Below are 19131 nucleotides of genomic sequence, written 5' to 3'. Positions count from 1 at the left end.
TTTGAAGAAAATGGTCTTGATATTATTCAGTAGTTTATTTTTAGGTAAAATACATATTGTAGCCAGCACCCTATTACTGATCCAGTTTATACTATTCTCTCGCTTTTATTTCTATTTAGAAAATTACAGGCTTTTGAACAGTTTAATTTAGAGAGTAAAATTTTAAGAGTTTGGTTCCTTGTGTGAATAATGTGGTACCTACCTTGTATGAGCTTTTGACATCATTTCAAAAGCTTCTTTCAAAAACATTATGAAACTCCGTTTAAAAGACTAAAGAGATAATACCCCAAAACATAGAATCACAGATGATCATTGTTAATGCTTTGTATATATAGTTATACCTTTTTACTCTATAATCCACATATATATATATATAATGAATTTTACCTATTTCTTTCATTTACAAACATATCAGGAATGATTTTCCATGTCAAAATATTTCTCTGCATCATACTTTGAACAGCTGCATACTATTTCCTTGAATAAAAGTATCTTACTTTATTTAATATTTTATCCTCATTAAGTACATGCAGTATAATATTTCAGTGATTAAATTTTATACATATATGTTTTATTTTTTTCATGAATTCCTGTAATAAATTCTGAGACTGGAATGTGCTCAGTCAAATCAATCACTGTGTATGTATGCATGTATCTCTGGTTGTCCAGAAATTAAACAAGCAAAAGTCCCTCGTGTACAAAGACATCTCCCCAGTGGGAAAGGATGTCTAAGTTGACAGTCATGACTCTACAATCCTAAATCTACCTTTTCCATGTGGTTGTCCCACTCTTATGGCTTTTCCTATCATGCTGGCTCCCAAAGGGCCATTGATCCTCTTTAAACACTTTGGTGAAAGTCTACTTAACACCAACTTCCTTTGGCTCATTCTTATCTCAGCTTGATATTAGATACTGAGCAGGAAGAAAAATATTAAATGGAAATTAATATTCCACAAAGCTTAAGTACAGCCTGACTTATAATGTGTACAGCTATTTGGTTAACAGGCTGAATTCTCTCTTACTCTTATTCTTTCTCCACCTGCTACCTGAGCTATCTATCCTTTGAGAGAGTTGACACAATTTTATACAAAATTTGTCTGTGTTTCTTCCTCCCTAGGTTCCATGTGGTTCCACGTGAAAGAAACCACTCTGACACCACTATTCAGATTTCCTTTCTGGACAGCTTTATATCTATCTTATTAAGAGTAAGAGATACCGATTTCTCAAGTGGTATCTAATCTAGTGTTTTCTTCTCAATTCGAGTTTTTGGCTTGAGAAGAACTCCTGTTTCTCCTAGGTGATAACATCTGTAATTATTAGACTCTGTGTGTCAAAAAGAGGGAAAGGTTTTTACCTATACAAGTTAAATAATTACAAGTTAACAATATTTTAATATAATACCATATCACTTTAAAATGTTGCACAAATATAATGCCATTTTATCACACATGGCTTACAGTAAAGTTTCAATAGAACAATGTATTCCCTCCCAGATAATTATGAGTTAATTCTCTTAAGATGATGGATATTATTTTAGTTCACACATTTTTTAATGTTTACGAGTATAGGATGAATTCAGCCATTTAAAATGCTGAGAATTATTGTATACCTTTTTGGGGGCTATCAGGTGTCAGTAAATGCAAATTCTCAGGCTGGTATATATTGAGTTGGAAAATGCATAGGAGTCATGCAAAAAGACCAGTGCAATTGCAAAGTGTTCTTATTACTCCTCTCATTGCATAATCCTGAAAGGGTGTTGCAGTTGGGTCATGGCCATCCTCTTTTGAATTTTATTGCAGTTTACTACCAGTTACTATAAAGAGAAAAGTGGCAGCCTGCTTGGTCTTCTCTAGGCCCCGTTATAAGGCTAATGACCTATAAAAGGGGTCTTTTCTACTCTTGGAATTAGAGTAGATTCATATGGTGAGGCTCTTCAGGCACCTGTTAAATGTGTAGGCTTGGTCAAATATAAAAGTTAAAAGAGATATTTCCTCACTATGAGATACGGATAATCCTCAAGATAAAAATCAAAAGGTACTTATACCAAATGTCATTTATTTGAACTGAGATACCCTTTCACCAAATAAAAAGTCTTACGGGTAAGTCTTATATATCTTTATGTCTCATAATAACTAGTATAATTCTAGATAAAAAAAGCACTCAGGAAGTGTTTGTTAAATGGATGATTGTCATTTTTAGTTCAAAACACGCATACACTAACTATCTTCTATTTGCCACTTCAGTTAACCAAGACATGGCTTCTATTTTAGTAGAAAAGTTCACAGTTAGGATCTGATCACTGGGAAATGAAACAGAGACAAAAATCATAGATCCCTTCACTTCCATAAATATGACTGCATTTGGGAGGGTTCTATATAAATGGGCATTAAGTTTGTGACATTGATTTTTGCTACAATTAAAGAATATTTCTATATTACATAAAGTGGGAGATAGCAACATCTGTCCTGCAAAATTCTTAAGACACACTTGAACACAAAAAGCAATGTCTAACACATTTAATCTCTGAACAGAAAGGACAATAATATTGTTGAAGGTACTTCAGTCTATTAGTATTCAGTAGGAATATGTGTTTGTCAGTTTTTTGGTCTAGTTATTTTTGTGCCTGAATTAATAAATCTTTTAATTTTCCTTTTTCATCACCATTATTACCATTTTGTGGTTAAAAAATCATCAGCATGAAAATAAAATTGAAGATAGCTCAAAACTCTTAAGCAGATACAGTACCGGAATAGAGAAGAAGAGATCACAAAAATGATGCCAAAAACGTCACTTTCCCAATAGAGTAAATAAAAGAATAACAGCTCCGATAACGAAAGGTTTACATGGTCAGTATGAGCAATTCTGTCTACCTGGGCAGTCCTGTGGCTCAGAATGTTTCTTGATCTATGCAGGTTATTTATTTCTCCACCTCTTGTCAGGAGTGTTGGCACTCATTCTATCCTATCTGTGATAGGAAAGATATTTATATAAAATATTGTGATTTCAAATCTGATAATCATCACGACAGGGTGATAACCTAGGATGGTTCCCAAAAAATTAGATACATGGCAAACTTACCTCTTACATTGTTTCAGCAAAGATTTACTGTAACTGTTACTAGAATTTTATTTTCCATCAAGGGAGGCTTCCCTGGACATCAATATCTTTATTTAGGCTAGCTAATATATAAAGTCATTTTATTAATTTGGCTATTTCAGAGCCTTATTCAGAGACAACTCCTAGATATAGAGCCTTTCATTCTCTGAGCCCCTTTTCTTTGAGACAGTGGTGCTAGCCCAGACCGGCAGCACTCAGTTACACTGGGAGGTGATTGTGAGAGAGCTGCTGACGGAGTGCAAGAGCCCTCCACCCACAGCAGAGTAGGCAGAAGTTCCCTAAAGTCGGGGAGGGAGACATCGGTGTCTATTATTCTGCCTACAATGTACAGTATGAATTGGAGGAAAGATCACCCAGGGATGTTGTTCTTGTCCACAGAGCCATGGTGGTGTCTGCTGCTGTCCTGTCCTATCTCACCTACCTGTACTGAAAACTACCTCCCAGGGTAAATTAATCTCTTCTGCACAAGGAGATATTAGCTCAGGATCTTCTCAAGAGAATCTTCTCTGACCTAGAATAAACCCCACAGAGGGAGAAATGTACCTCTAAAATGAGTACAGTACCCTGCTCCCCCAGCAGCTTTCAGAGGATTAAATTCCAGATAAAAGAGGAGTTGCTCATTGGAACCCCAGGAGCATAGGTTTTATTTTAGAATCAAATTTAAAACATTCTTGAGTTTCTATTGAAAATTCAAATTCCCAGAAAGATCATAAGATATAATACATTTTTGTCTTCTCTCTGAAGAGGAGGTGGAGGGAAACTCCTGAATTTTCTCTCTGGAAGAGAGCTAAGATTATGTTGAATTGTCCTTGGAGGAAAAATTCTAGGGAACAGTCAGAGCAGACACTAGCATCATTCTGTTTCTACACAGATTTTCAAGTATCTCTAGGGTTATAAACCAGAGACAGATATCACAAATTACGGTACCCACGCCCTTAAAATGATTAGTTTTATGAACTCATGCTCCTCTACTACCCCCGTGAAGTATACATTTAGATGGTTGAGAGGTGGGTTTCCACGAAGACTGTTATGACAACCCTGAGAGAGAACAGATCCCCCAAGCCAAGGTATACTTCTATCTGCACTAAGGGTGGATAGATACAAATCAGGAAGGATTCTAATAGCCAAAAGCAAAAATTATTAAGCCCTTCTTTGTTTCAGGATATGTGCCAGATGCTTTATACTGACTACATAGTTTAATATCATCATTATCTTCATTTTACAGATGTGGAGATTGAAGTTATATTAAATATAAATTTAAAATAAATTATAATGTATAAATTATTAATATAATTACATATATTAATACATAACAAACATAGTATACATACTTATATAAATAAATTATTTAAAAAATAAAGTTTTTGATTCTTTAAGTGGGAATCTCTGAGAATATTTCCAAGGGTCCATGGGATCAAAACTATTTTCACAATAATATTTAGACACTTTTTGCCTGTCTCACTCTCACTCTCTTAGTGGAATTTTCCAGAAGCATCATGGCATGTGATATCGTCACACATAGAATGCAGAAGAAGATATGAAATCCATCTGTCTTCTCTGTTAAGCGAAACATTGAAAAATTTTTCAAAAATGTAAAACATAGCTACTGTTTTCACTGTTTTTTGTTTTGTAAAAGATAGTTATTTTTCATAAAAATACACTATATTATATAATGGAAATATTTCTAAATGAATTAAAAGTAAATATTTAATAAATTCTCAGTTTTAATTTCTAACATGACACATATCAACAAAGATAACGACGTACATAAAATATGTTTGTATCCTCAGTAATTTTTAAGAGTTCAAAGGGGTCCTGACCAAAAAGTTAGTTACCATTGAAGTAAATGATAGATTACCAATCTGGCAAGGGCCAGAGCTGGAAACAAATGAATTTTATCTGACACCAAAGAGTTTTAGTTTTCTATTGCTGCTGCAACAAATTAACACAAATTTAACAGCTTAAAATAACGCATCTATCACCTCACAATTTCCACTGGTCAGCAGTCCTGGTCCCAGTCAGCTGGATTCTCTGCACGCGTCTCACAGACTGAAGTCGAGGGTTTGGCTGGATTTGCGATCCTTATCTGAGGTCCTTGCGTGAGCCCAGCTTCATCTCACAGCAGATATCTCCCTGACTTCCCCCACTGACACTAGATGGAGGAAGGCTCCATCTGCTGTTAGAAGGCTTACCTGATTGGGTCAAGCCCCAAGATAACCTCCATATTTAACATCAACTGATTTGCAAAATCCCTTCACAGAAGTACCCAGATTAGCGCTTGATTAAATAGTGGGGGTAGGGGGCAGATATCTTAGGAGACCATCTTTAGAAGTCTGCCTGCAGTACAAAGCCTTTTTTCATAACTGCTGAGCAGCGCTTTCATTTTTTGGATCCTATATGTTTCCTCAGAAAGATGCATCTTGTCATCTTTATTATCGGCCGCATGTCTCCACAATTCCCACCCAAAATAATCATGACCCTCAATCCTAACTCAGAATGAAAAAATGTCTATTTCTGTCTTACTCTAAGTGATAAGATTAAAACATTTTAATTTCTTTTAATTCCCAAATTATAGGAATTTAATTAACTCTTTTTACAGAGTCCACCCACCTGGACCATGGCCTAGTCTCTCTTGCAGCAAAATCATCATATTTTTCTAAGCAGTTACATTTAGAAGAGCATTTATATAGGAATATATATAACAGCTATATAACAGCTATAGGAACAGTTTATTTAATACAATAGATACAGCAATAACATGAGTATACCTAACATTTGGAGGAGCGAGTGTAGGGTAGGGATAGCCTTGAAGAAACATGTATATCCTAGAAAGCCATGATATACATTTTCATATTTTTGTACTAATTTGATTACTTGTTCCCCTTTGAGTTTGTAATAAGCTTGTGCAGAACTATTTAGTGTAGAAGTGAGCTGAATAAAGGTTAGCTAAATAAAGTTCTTCCTCAGGCCAGCCGTCTTCCATTGGTATTAGATTCTGAGGCAGCTTTAACCCATCTCCCCAAACATTTGATCATCATTATCATGTGACTTATTTAAATAAGGTAGTTGAATCTTAGCAACAAGCCAATATTACACCGTATTACAGTACAGGCATGGTACAATTCAGTTTCATTACAGAACCAATCAGTAAGAATTAGAGGTCTCTGCTATGCCTTTCCAACAGATCCGGCCCTTGTCCATATACCATATTATTATTGTGGACAGGTGTCACTACAATTATCCATGATTCACTTATTTCTGGGTTTCAAGTTAGTTGGGGACAAAGCCAGTTACCCTATCTCAGTTTAAAGACTCGTACTAAAACTAGTTTCTATTGTGGGCTGTTATATAGTGGGGCCCACATCTGTGCCTGCCCCACCGTGACAAGAAGGACGTGGCGTTATTCAGACAAGTTTCTTTTCCTCCTAACGTACTACAGATTATGTCTTCTTCTGATCTGTTCTTCGTAAACAAGAGGGCAATCACGATGCATCAATGAAAATTACAAATGCTTCCAGAGAAAAAGAATAAGTTCCAAGGTCAGTAAGATCCCCATAAGTGTACCCCTTTGGCTTCAGCAGCTAGAATGGAGGGGCTCTGCCCCATAGTTACTTTGGTCTCCATCTGGATCAAAACAGTCAGAGGTCTTGGGTCAGAGCTGAGTCCTAGCAGTAACCAGCTTTATTTGTTGAATCTGTCTGACCCATTTCACTGAAATCTCATCATGTTTTCAGGCTGACTCCTATCCCTTGTTTTTTTCCTAGAAAGAATTCCCTCTAATCTGTTCATTCTAGTTAAGAAAATCTTTTTTCTACTGGCTGTCATGCCTCATTAAAAATGAATTCAGCTTGTTCAGTGATGTCTAGATGGCCGCCTATCTCTTTTAAAGCCACTTTTTTGTTTTGTGGGACAATCCACCATGCTTGTTGTTGCCACTGTGTACTAATAGCATGAGTGCAGTTATGCATATGTTTTGCTCCCTCACAATATTGGGTCCTGCATATAGGTCTTGATAAGTAGCCTACCTAGATGTAATTTAGTATGAGTATGCCATAAGTCCTCTTAGAATCTTCCTCCTGTCAGGGTAGGGTCATTTCCCATGAAATTCATACCCACTGTGTGAAGTCTATGCTTTATTCCTGTCAGAAACCCACTGTCTTCTCCTATTCTGTTGAACAGCTTTCCATCCACAAAAACGGAGGTGATGTGTATCTGTCCATAGCACACTATGGACTGCTAGGAATGAAGCTGATATATTTTGTCCATTATAACCAAAGACCTTTCTAAGCATGTGATCATCAAGATTTATAGTTACACAGTGATCCATCAGCTGAGAACTGTACAACACATGGTCCGACGGCCACAGGGAGAATGGCTCCCAGAAATTTCTTCCTAATGAGATCCTTTGCAGCAGAAGCAACCTGAAAAATAAAAGTCAAAAGTTACTGCTATATCACTACAGTTCCATTCAGTCACCAACAATGGCGCCAACTTATCATAAGACCCACGTGGTTCCAGGTGCACTGGCACTCAGGGGTGCACGCTTCCATTCTAGGTTCCAAAAGCAGCGTTGGTTTCGGCAAACATACGACTTCACAATTTTGTGCATGTGGCATAATCGGGTTAAGAGACAACATTCTCTAGCTGTGAGCTTTTCTTGAGGCATCAATATTAGACTTCCTTTACTGTTGTCAAATTTTTAAGAACGCACAACCTAGAAGGTGCCATTTATGTTTAATTGTGGGACATTACTGAGGACGATAGCCTCAGGGAGACAGCCTGTCAGATAGCTCTGAGAATGTCGTCATCAAGCCGTCAGCACTGCAGCTGGTCGCGCACCCTGAGGGGAATTCAGGATGGAGGAAACCAGGATACTGGCCCTAGATAGTCAGGGTGCATATCAAAGGAATGATTTCAATGAGCCCAGACTCATGTATCTTCTTATACATAGAAAAGCACTGAAGTCATTAACTTAAGATATCTAGATTTTTTGGGTAAAATTTATTTATTTTTATTTTGCTTTTATAGAGCAGGGATTCATCATTTCATGAGCTTGAAGTTTACAGTTGGAAACTGTTCTTTCTTCTTCAAATTACTTCATATATTTCTTTTTTAATACGTGTTTTGAGTAAGACGGACAGAAGACAGAAATGTCCAAATCTTTTTGTGAAAGGATAGCAAAAAGATATTTCAAATCAAATTGCAGAGCAATGTGTCAGTGGAATATTTTAATACCAGGGAATTGGTAGAAACAGAGAAAAATTACTCACAGTTGAGTTGTATGCAATTCAGAAATTGGCATGTTGATTTCAAATTGAGGAGAACCAAGAAAGCAAGAAGAAAACAATAGAGCATAATGACAGAATGGAATTTGGCACTTCGGGGACACATCAATTACTATGTTAATAAGTCCATGAATCAATCCGAATACGAAGGCTCAGGGAGCTCTTAATCTAGAGGCATGGATATTTTGTAAATTTTTTAGGCCCTTTTTGAGAAAGTACATTCTGTCATCAAGGAAAGCAAGGAACAAAAGTAATGACAGAAAATTAGATAATGACTTCAGAAAAAGTCTCATATGCATATGTTTAGAGCTAAAAAAGACACAGGAAGCTGGAAAGACTAAATTTCTTTCCAAGGAGAATGTTGGGAGTCATGGGAGACCTCCAGGAGGGGAAGTATGGGTAAGAAACTGAAGAACGACAAGCAGGCTGAGTCAGGACCTGGGCCAGGGAAGCCTGTGTGGGCCTGAGATGGATCCTGGGAGAACAACAAGGGAAAAGCCCAGTGGGCTCAGCTGTGAAGTGAGCATCTGTGCTCCTACTGCATCCAGACCAGGGACCTAGGATAGCAGGCACAGGGATGCTTCACTATCAAATATGCAAGTTCTTTTGTTTGTTTTTGTTGGAGATTTCTACAGCGCTTTATCATAAATGGACAAATCTATCAGGGAGAAAATCAGTACAGATATAGCTGAATTCAACACCATCGACCAAATGGATATAACAAACATCTACAGACTGCTTCAACAACAGCAGAATACACATTGTCTCAAGCTCACGTGAAGTATACACAAAGACAAACCACATTCTGGGCCATAAAACACACTCTAACAAATTTAAAACGTCAGAAATCATATAAAGTCTGTTCTCAAACTGCAGCGAAGTCAAACTGGAAATCAATAACAAAAACAAAGCCGGAAAATTCCAAAATACTTGAAGATTAAGCGCTTCAATTTTTTTATGTAGTTTTAAAATTTTTATTTATTTTTCCCTTTTTTCTCTTATTTTTTCACACACACACACATTTTATTTTTACAAGAGATAAACAGACTGACACCAAGCACTGTAAATGGATGACCACAACAAAAGCAACAATGACTGCAATTACCACACACGAAACACACTCACACTGTGTCATAATATTGACATTCAGTCCAGGAATCCTCCACTGTAACAGCTCCGTTACTTTGCAGTGAAAATTGATTTGTATATTTTTTGCCTCTGAGTCCTTGTGGGATGTTTTTTTTATTCAAACAGAAAGTCACAAAAATTATAATCATCCTCATCAGTTCACTCAGTCCCATGTAATTAATTTTTTTTATCTTGATCTTTTGTTAGCACTTTTATGAATTCATCAGTTTTCCATTAGAGTTCTGAAAATGCTTATTCATTCAGTTCAGCAGTATAGTCAGTTACCAGAAACCCGTACTTGTCAGAGTCTTTTCCATGAATTCCTTGAAGATGAAACCCTTTTATAGGAACATTTTTGCAAAAGCATCAGAGTACACCCAGAACTGTCTGTAAATGACAAAAGACTTACAAATGACCACGGTTAAAGATTTGATGAAAGTTCATAATAATGCAACTGACAAGGAAATTTAGTTATTTCTGAGATATACATTTTAAAGTAATAACTAGAATTATGACTTATAACATTATACCAGAATGTATACGATTTTTAGAAATTTCATGTAATGTCTGAAACATTTATATTAACATATTTCCATACAAATAACCTAAAGAAAGTTTAGTATTAGTTGTTTTGTTTGTTTGTTTACACTGCAGGTTCTTATTGGTCATCCATTTTATACACATCAGTGTATACATGTCAATCCCAATCGCCCAATTCAGCACACCACCATCATCACCCCACCGCGGTTTTCCCCCCTTGGTGTCCATACGTTTGTTCTCTACATCTGTGTCTCAATTTCTGCCCTGCAAACCAGTTCATCTGTACCATTTTTCTAGGTTCCACATACATGCATTAATATACGATATTTGTTTTTCTCTTTCTGACTTGCTTCACTCTGTATGACAGTCTCTAGATCCACCCACGTCTCAACAAATGACTCAATTTCGTTCCTTTTTATGGCTGAGTAATATTCCATTGTATAGGGCTTCCCTGGTGGCACAGTGGTTGAGAGTCCGCCTGCCGATGCAGGGGACGCGGGTTCGTGCCCCGGTCTGGGAGGATCCCACATGCCACGGAGCGGCTGGGCCCGTGAGCCGTGGCTGCTGAGCCTGCGCGTCCGGAGCCTGTGCTCCACAACGGGAGAGGCCACAACAGTGAGAGGCCCGTGTACCACAAAAAAAAAATTCCATTGTATATATGTACCAAGTTATTAGCCTCCTTTTCCCATATGATTAGAATTGTTTGACTAATCAAAGTTCATAATTCAAACAATCTGGAATTACAGAGTTTTACACATAACATTTTTTAGTAAAATATTTTTGAATGAAACCAGTGGCCTAGAAAAAAACTATTTTCAAATGGCAGCAATAAATAAGGAGGGAAAAAATTTCTTAGTGAAACATTTTTCATCAGGCGTGAACTCCAGACAAACCATATGTTACACTGGGTGTCAAGAGCACTTTTTACAGGTTTGTAGTAAGGTCATGAGGAGACAGTTCTATTATGGTAGCTGTCTACACAGACTACTGTTGAGGACGTATGTGAGGACAAGATAGAAAAAATACAGTAAAATAAAGAAAGCAATTTTCTTCCCTTTCAATATGGAATGGTTTTCTGCATTTTAAAAATCTCAGTTCAAGAAGCCAGAATTTTCTTTTCCTGAGAAAAAGCCTGTGACAGATAAGATAAAGAGAAGAATACCTGAAATGAAGGTGCCTTTAAGTGTCCACCCTGCTACACCTTAAGGAAAAGGCTTTCAGTGCACAGAATGATGCAAAAGGTTTCATGAATACATCGCTCTGTTCTTCCATAGCATGAAAATGAGCAAGGACTGAAAAGAGCAAGATCCCTCTGAATAGGATGAAAGCAGCAGGGTCAGCAGTGCTGGTGAGGCCGTCACTCCCATCTCCACTCTGCAGGGGAACCATGTGACCTTGAGTCACTGATTCTGAGCCTCATTGTTTTCATCTGGAAAACAGTGACAGCAGGGTCTAAAGGGCTGGTGTGAAGAATAAATACCATTAAACAGGTACACAGTAGGAGTTAAATAAATGTTAGCTCTTACTAATTGTATTAAAGGGACCACAATTCCAAGAGAACATAAATCAGTGGGATTAAAGATGCAACAAAATTATGGTATTGTAAACTCTTTCACATTTATCTCGCTTCTTTTCAGTTATTTTTGAGTTTAAATAGAAAACACACCACTTTACTCTCATTTCTATTCATATTTTTATGTGCTGATTTTTTTTAAATTTTTTTTTGCTGTACGCGGGCCTCTCACTGTTGTGGCCTCTCCCGTTGCAGAGCACAGGCTCCGGACGCGCAGGCTCAGCGGCCATGGCTCACGGGCCTAGCCGCTCCGCGGCATGTGGGATCTTCCCGGACCGGGACACGAACCCGTGTCCCCTGCATCGGCAGGCGGACTCAACCACTGTGCCACCAGGGAAGCCCATGTGCTGATTTTTAAAATTAACTTTAAAAAGGAATTTAAAGAAATAGAAGAATCCTTTAAAGTAACCTCACTCCTAGAACTGAAGAAAATACAGGTTTTAATAGTCAAATGGCAGTTCTGCTATGCCAAAATACCAATGTGAGAAAAAGCAGTAAATCTTATGAAAGCAAGTGGGGCAATTTAGAATATTTCACACTGAGTCAAATTAAAAGTTTCTACTGATCACTCTCTCAGAGTGACTGCCCTGGGGCTGTCAAAGTCAAAGCTCTGAGGAAGCACAGAGTTGTCCAGTTTTCATAATTACTCAGATATTATTTACTCTCTCCATCTGTAACTTCAACACAGCCTGATCCTCATGAATAGCTTAGTGTAAAAAACAAACAAACATGGATTCTGACCCTGACCGCCTGGGTTCAAATCCTGGCTTTGCTGTAGGCTACGTTGGTGATCTCTCTGTTCCTCTCCATTCTTTAGTTCCTGCAGCTGCAAACTGGGGTGGATAAACCTTACCTCGGAGGACATTTGAAAAGTTAAATGAGTTATCCCACATAAGCCACTTACAGTTTAAATATTTATTATAAGTACTGGAAGCCATTATTGGAGAGTGAATTCTGGATCTAATATCATAAGGAAGCATGTCATAGAATCATAATATTGAATATTTCTCTGCTAAAATAAGGAACAAAAAGAGAATCTGTATACCAACAGAACTGGGCAAGCAAACCACTGACCTCTTCCTTCGCAATTTTTTATTTTTTATTTGGGGAATGTCCCCTGACATTCTTTATAGCCCTTTAGCCAGATCCTGTCCTACATGGATGAATAGCTGATTCCTCTTCTCTGACAGTCATGACAAACCCAAGAGATGCCACAGAAGGGGACATAGACAGGGGTCCTGGAGGGCCAGAGGCATTAAGGCCACACCACGGGGATAGATAGTGGGCCCGAGAAATACCCTCAGGACCAAAGTCTGAAGATGGGCTCAGGACACAGGGAAGACATTCAGTCTCTAATACCTGAAGCCAGTGGTTCATTCACCCTCCCTTTCCTGTTTCCACATGCCAAGCTTTCTCATGACTAATGAACTTAGAGTGCAGAATCTCTTCTTTCCTCTACAACATGGCCTCAGGCTGAGAAGAAACGTCACACAGAGGGAGAACTAGGATTGATTCTCCTCCACAGGGGCCTCATCGGGAGGTGAAGCCCAGACACACAGCTCTCAGCACAGAAATGTTATGATAGACTTGCTCCTGCAAGTGAAGGCTTTTTCTATCATTTGGACACAACCCTCTCCCTACAGACACAAATAATGATCAGGGGACAGAACCGTGTGTTATCACCTCTACTCATGTCCTCCTTAGAGAGATTTAACGTCCTTCCTGCTTTCCTATCAGCAGGTGAATGCATTTCCCATGTTTATTCATTTTGGTCTTTCAGTATCCCATGAGAACTGTTACGTGCATTTGTTTGGGATTTATGTGTGTTTGTGTGTGTTTTGCTTGATTGGGTGAGGCCAAGATGTCTCTAAAGTATGTAAGACCCTGGAACAGAAAACAGAAATTTCAAGATCATGTCATAAATTAACTTTTCTCAATACTTATTTTATCAGTCTTAAGGTCGCTCTACTCTCTAAATTCTCCTGTTCATAGAGGAGAGGATATATTTATTGATCTTTCATGGGAGGGGCCCTATGGACCCTGTTAAGGCATCATCTTGTGGACACAGGTATCTCCCCATGTAGAAAACGTTGTTGCCACATAATCACTGCACATTTCTCACTTTCAAATATTTGTGACTTGGCAGTTTAGATATCTCGCCTTAATTTTCTCTGGTTTGCCATCCTTTTCAAACATCTCTTAAATTTCACAGCTACGTTTTTATTTCTTCATTGCAGGTTAAGGCCTACAATTGAAATGTACACCTTTCTCTTAATCTCTCTGTCTCTCTCTATTGTCCTCTTTCTTGTGCACTAAGTGATAATGTTTGATGATTATAAAGTCCTTACAGTTCTAACTTTCTAAGTTTTGATCTTAACCTAGTTTCATAGAGAGTCTTAGTTCTTAAACTGTGGAGCAAGAAGCACTTCAACACAGAAGTGATATATTTAATGTATTAGAGAGCAGAATAAATATTTTAAGAGGAGGCAAACTGTGGTTATTTCTTTTCTTATAGTAGTCGTGTGTCCAACAGCTCCTCAGTCCACTTACCTCCTTATTCTCCAATATATACTCTCGTTTCATTCAAGTACTGCTCCCCAGTACTCCTACTCTGAAATGCTTACTCCTTGTTTCAAGTCAATTTTATCCTCGTATTACCCATTTGACATCAAACATAATACTAACCCTTCAAAGCACTCATGGAGCCTCTTCAACCACCGCAAACGAAATTGGACTCCCTTCTCTGGTTGACTAAAACACTTACAGCATCCTTCAAGGTTGTGCTTAATTTTTTTTTTTTTACATTTTAGTATTTTTATTGTCCACCTTTCCTATATTTTACAAGCAAAGCCAGATTATTACAGAAAAATACATTTAACTCACCAACAACCAGACAGAGCTAAGGATAATAATCTGGTTCATGTTCCTTCACATATGCATAGTTACCATTTTATTTAGTTTGATGAAGACAATATGGTGACATTTAACACAGCTTTATGGATACAAAGAGGTGTCATCACCATCTGTCTCCATTTTTTTTTTTTTTTTTTGCTTTTAATCTTTGAATTGGCTAAGGCAAAATATTTATTCTGGAAAGTCTTAGATTTCTTGTGTCTATTTAGTATTTATATTTATCCATATTTTATATTTTATTAAGAGTAAATATTACAAAGCATAATTGGCTCCATCATTAATGATGGACATGTATTAAAGGAAAGTCAATTTAGAGATAAATGAGTTTTCAGACTACATTTAAATACATACCTACAGCTGCACCTAAATATCATTTTAATATTTCACCATCTCTGAGACAGAAATTCTTCCTACACAGGATTGAGTTCTTTCTTATTTTTTTTAACTCCTTTTAGCATATAGAATTTCAATGGGGTATTTGAAAAAGATAAATGTTATAAGCAATGATGAGAAATTAAAAGTGCTGATGACTCTTTTTACCATAACTTCTGCCACAGCACACGTTTTTAACCAGAAGAAGCTATTGTAGGATTGCTCCACCAAAACAAAGGAGTAAACCAAGACGGAGAAAGATACGAGATTAAATATACTAAGGAGTACAATACAGTATAAAGGCAGATGAAGTTGGTAGAAAGCAACCAGTCCAGACAGAAGGAAAACAGAATCTCCTCAGGGATGGGTATATTATCAGAGGTGGCCTAGGACATTTGTAAGGTGTAGAAACTCCTAGCCATTGGCACAAAGAATCCAAGCAGAGGGAAAAAGTAGGGAACTGGTTAACATCACCTTTATTACTTGCAGCTGTGAGCCTTTTATCGCTCCATACTTCCTGCTTAGAAAATCAGGCAACAGAAAATACTGACTAATAAAGAGTTTTCTATTCAAAGTTTCTGCCACTGCTGACGTGCTGTGGATGAATGGTTTTCAAGGGGGGTGTTGCTTCTCTTTCTTACAGCAGTGGATCTCCAGTGATTGCCTCTCCTTGATTGGGCTGATTAACAGGACCACACACTGCACTGCACTTTGCTCAGGAGTTGTAGATTTGGTGCTGACTCCCTTATCAAATGTTTACCATACACCAGTAATGTGTCAGGCACCATTTAGGTTACACGCACTAAGGGATGCCACTGATCCAGAGAGTCAAAATCTGCATTCCCCTGACTCACATCCTAGGAGTAAACAGGAGAGCTGCATTCATGTCACCTTCTTTCTTTAAATTCTCCACCGTTCTTTACCATCCTCTCTCTCCACCCACTTTTAGGGGGAAAAAAAATGGAGTGTTTTTGTTGTAAAAAGGACATATGTTCCATAATACAAAGTAAAGCAATTCTGAAAAATACTAAGGAAAAATCTGAAAGTATCCCATACCAAATCACCTGAACTACCCATTATGATTAACAGCTCAATATACTGGGGATTTCTTCATGAATACATACAGATTCCAGGCTAATAGGACAGATAGATGAATACCTTAACACAATGTAATTACAGGATATTTTAGGAAAGTATTTTGACTTTTTTTGTGTGTAAATGGAATATTTTCCCAATATGAAAATAAATTAAGTAATTCAGGAAATTACAACCATATCACCCACACATTTGGTTACTGGAATCCTACATTATCACTTTGCTTTTAGAGAAATATAAACAAAAAAGGATAAACAGATAATGAGAAATATTTTTATAAAAATTGGTTCATACCCTTCATGCTATTTTAATATATATGCATTTACATATATATATACACATATATATGTATTTTTAATGTAGCAGAAAGAAAAGTACCTACTATGAAACAAAAATAATCTACTGCAGAATCCTTTTTTAACTGCCTAAATTCTTAATGCACTCTCCTTGATATAAATATAATTTTTCATTGTATTTAGATTGTAGCCATTAGGTTTTTAAACATAATGCCTTATTTTGAAAGAGTATTAACTGAATCTCTAAAATTGAAGAATGAGAAAATTAGCACATTTCAATTTTCCACTTCTCAAGATTTAAGAAGTTTTGCTTCAGAACTAAAAGTTTTTAGCAGATACTGCCAGTTGTCTGCCCTATGGCAATTAGCCCCTTCTTTACTGACCTAGAACTGATCTTCTTCAGGTATTAGGTGGTGGAGTTATCAAAGAAAGGGGCCTCACTCTGAGCCACAGGGAACTGATCTAAGTCAAGCTCTCAATTTCATCTGCTTCTTCAGTGACTGGTTTAGAGAGAGCCATGTGGCCCAATTTTGCCAATGGAACGCAAGTAAGAATCTGCTGAGAGGAATTATTCTGGAAAAGATTTTCTTTCCCGATAAAAATGGAAATACATACAAAAAGAATTTTTCTTTGCTTCTCTGTCAATTTTAAATATTGTTATGTCAGAAAAATTCTCCCACCAAAACGTCTAAAATGGCTCATCAACCATACTGCTCTCCCCAAATAAATCTTCATACTACTTCCATTCTTAAAGGTTATTCTGGGAATTAAAGACCTTATTTTCTTTCTACTCTTGCCTTACCTTTATTCTCCTTTGGTAATTTTGCTAACTCTTTCTCCTTCGGACAGAAGAGAGAACTGTCTATGTTTTGTGTAGAATCATTGGATCCTTAGTGTAAACTATACTTGCATATAGAATTAGCATAGCATTAAGAATACAGGCTCTGGATCTAGATTACCTATGTTTTAGATCCAACTTTTTCATATGTTATCTCAATAACCTGGGTAAGTTATGCAACCTCTCTATTCCTTGGTCTCCTCATGTTAAAAAATGGGACTTAAAAAAAGAAAAGAAAAATGTATCTGTCTCTCCTCTAACTTGTGTGCTCCTTGGTTTCAAGAAGAAGATGTGGGGATGCCTATTGGTCAGTTTGTCAACAGAGATTTACTGAGGGCCTTCTCTGTGCCTAGTTCTGCTCTAGATACTACAGACACAGCTATGAGGAAGACAAAGTGGATACTTACAGTGATTTTGTATGTTAGAAATTGTAAACTGAAAATAAACGTATGAACAGAAATAAAGGAGGATAACTTCAGATACTTAAAAATGCCAGGAAAAAGATACGCTTGAGACATATGACAGAAATTCACCTAGTCCAGACAAGTGGGACTCTGAAATATGCTGGTCTTTGAGGAGGTGACATTTGAGACCTGACAAATTAGAAGATCTGGTAGAAGAGAATTCTCTGTCTTGTCTTTTCAGTCTTTTTATGCTCTTTGTTGATTAATAGACAGTCTTAATTCCAATCTAGTCAAATTTATCAATGTTTTCTCTGGTGGCTAATAATTTTGTACATTAATTTAAAAGTCCTTCCCCTTCATAACTTCTAAAAGCTTTATAGTTTGCCTTTGACGCTTAGGCCTTGAAAGTGCTAGGCTTGAGCATCTGCATGGTTACTTACTTGTACCAGAACCTTTTTCTGCAAAGCCCTTCCTTTCCCCAAAGATCTTCCATGCCATGTGTCTCATATAGCAAGAGTTTATAAAGTCTTGAGTCAGCTTCTATGCTTTGTATTTTGTTCAGTTTGTTTATTGGTCAATCCCTGGATGAAGACCACACTGTTTTACTTATTCACACTTTATAATACATTTTTATTATAAAATCCTCTCACTTTGTACTTCATCCTTTTTAATGGTGCCTGGTCTAGACTTTGCCCTTTACATTGTATTGATAGAATCAGCTTGTCAAGTTCTGCAGACACCCACACATTCTTCTGAAGTATTGTAGGACAGTGATTAGAATTATATTGAATATATTCATCAGTTTGAAGAGACTGAATGTTTGTAATATTATGTCTCTCAACCCAAGAGCCTGGCTTATCTCACATTGTATGTCTGTATACATAGTTACCATAGTGCCTCAATAAATTTTTCTAATTCTCTCTTTATAGTTTTGAACATCCTTTGTTAGATTTATTTATAAGCATTTCAAACTTAAGTCCTGTTGTTTATGATAGCATTTTATAACATTTGATCTTAATTATGAATTATATTAACAAATTAATTTATTATTGTTATTGTTTTATTTATATTTGGCAGGTAAATCTTCTTTAGGTTGCAAAGAGTCTTATGAATTGATGTTGAATTTTGTCAAACAATTTCTTCATTGTATATTTTAATTTGTTAATATGACAAATTGTTTTTCATTGTTGGAAGGTTAAACAACTATTGCATTTTCAGAATAAAAACTATCATAATTTAATTTTATTTTTTATGGACTTGTTTTACTAATATTTTCTTTAAAAGGAAGTGAATACTGCCGCCATATCCTGCCTGCCATCTGCCTCACACAGTGGGATGTTACACTAGGACCTTCCTTCAGACAGGTCTGGACACCAAGAGGGCTAAAAATCCACAACAGAAACTCTCTGGTAATGAAGCAGCACCCAGCAACAAATGAGCACAGCTGTGTGGCTGACAGGGTCTTGGTGCTCCGGCCTGGTGTCAGGCCTGAGCCTCTGAGGTGAGAGAGGCGAGTACCCCCACCTCAGAGGCTCTGGCGCCACGTAATATCAATCAGCAAGAGCTCCCC

At 37.1% G+C, this 19131-nt stretch overlaps 1 long non-coding RNA gene across 1 annotated transcript in view; it reads right to left on the bottom strand.

The window, feature by feature from the left end:
• Nucleotides 1-4839: 4839 nt before the first annotated feature.
• Nucleotides 4840-19131, bottom strand: part of LOC109549748 (uncharacterized) — a 339321-nt gene continuing 325029 nt past the window's right edge. Inside the window, exon 9 of the long non-coding RNA XR_012334133.1 lies at nucleotides 4840-7538. This is a non-coding gene — a long non-coding RNA (uncharacterized lncRNA). The remainder of the gene's footprint in view (nucleotides 7539-19131) is intronic.

The sequence above is a fragment of the Tursiops truncatus genome, chromosome 9 (genome assembly GCF_011762595.2).
Source record: "Tursiops truncatus isolate mTurTru1 chromosome 9, mTurTru1.mat.Y, whole genome shotgun sequence".
Lineage (NCBI taxonomy): Eukaryota > Metazoa > Chordata > Mammalia > Artiodactyla > Delphinidae > Tursiops > Tursiops truncatus.
Note: the sequence above shows the minus strand (reverse complement) of the source record. Positions and strands in the feature narration are given on the sequence as shown.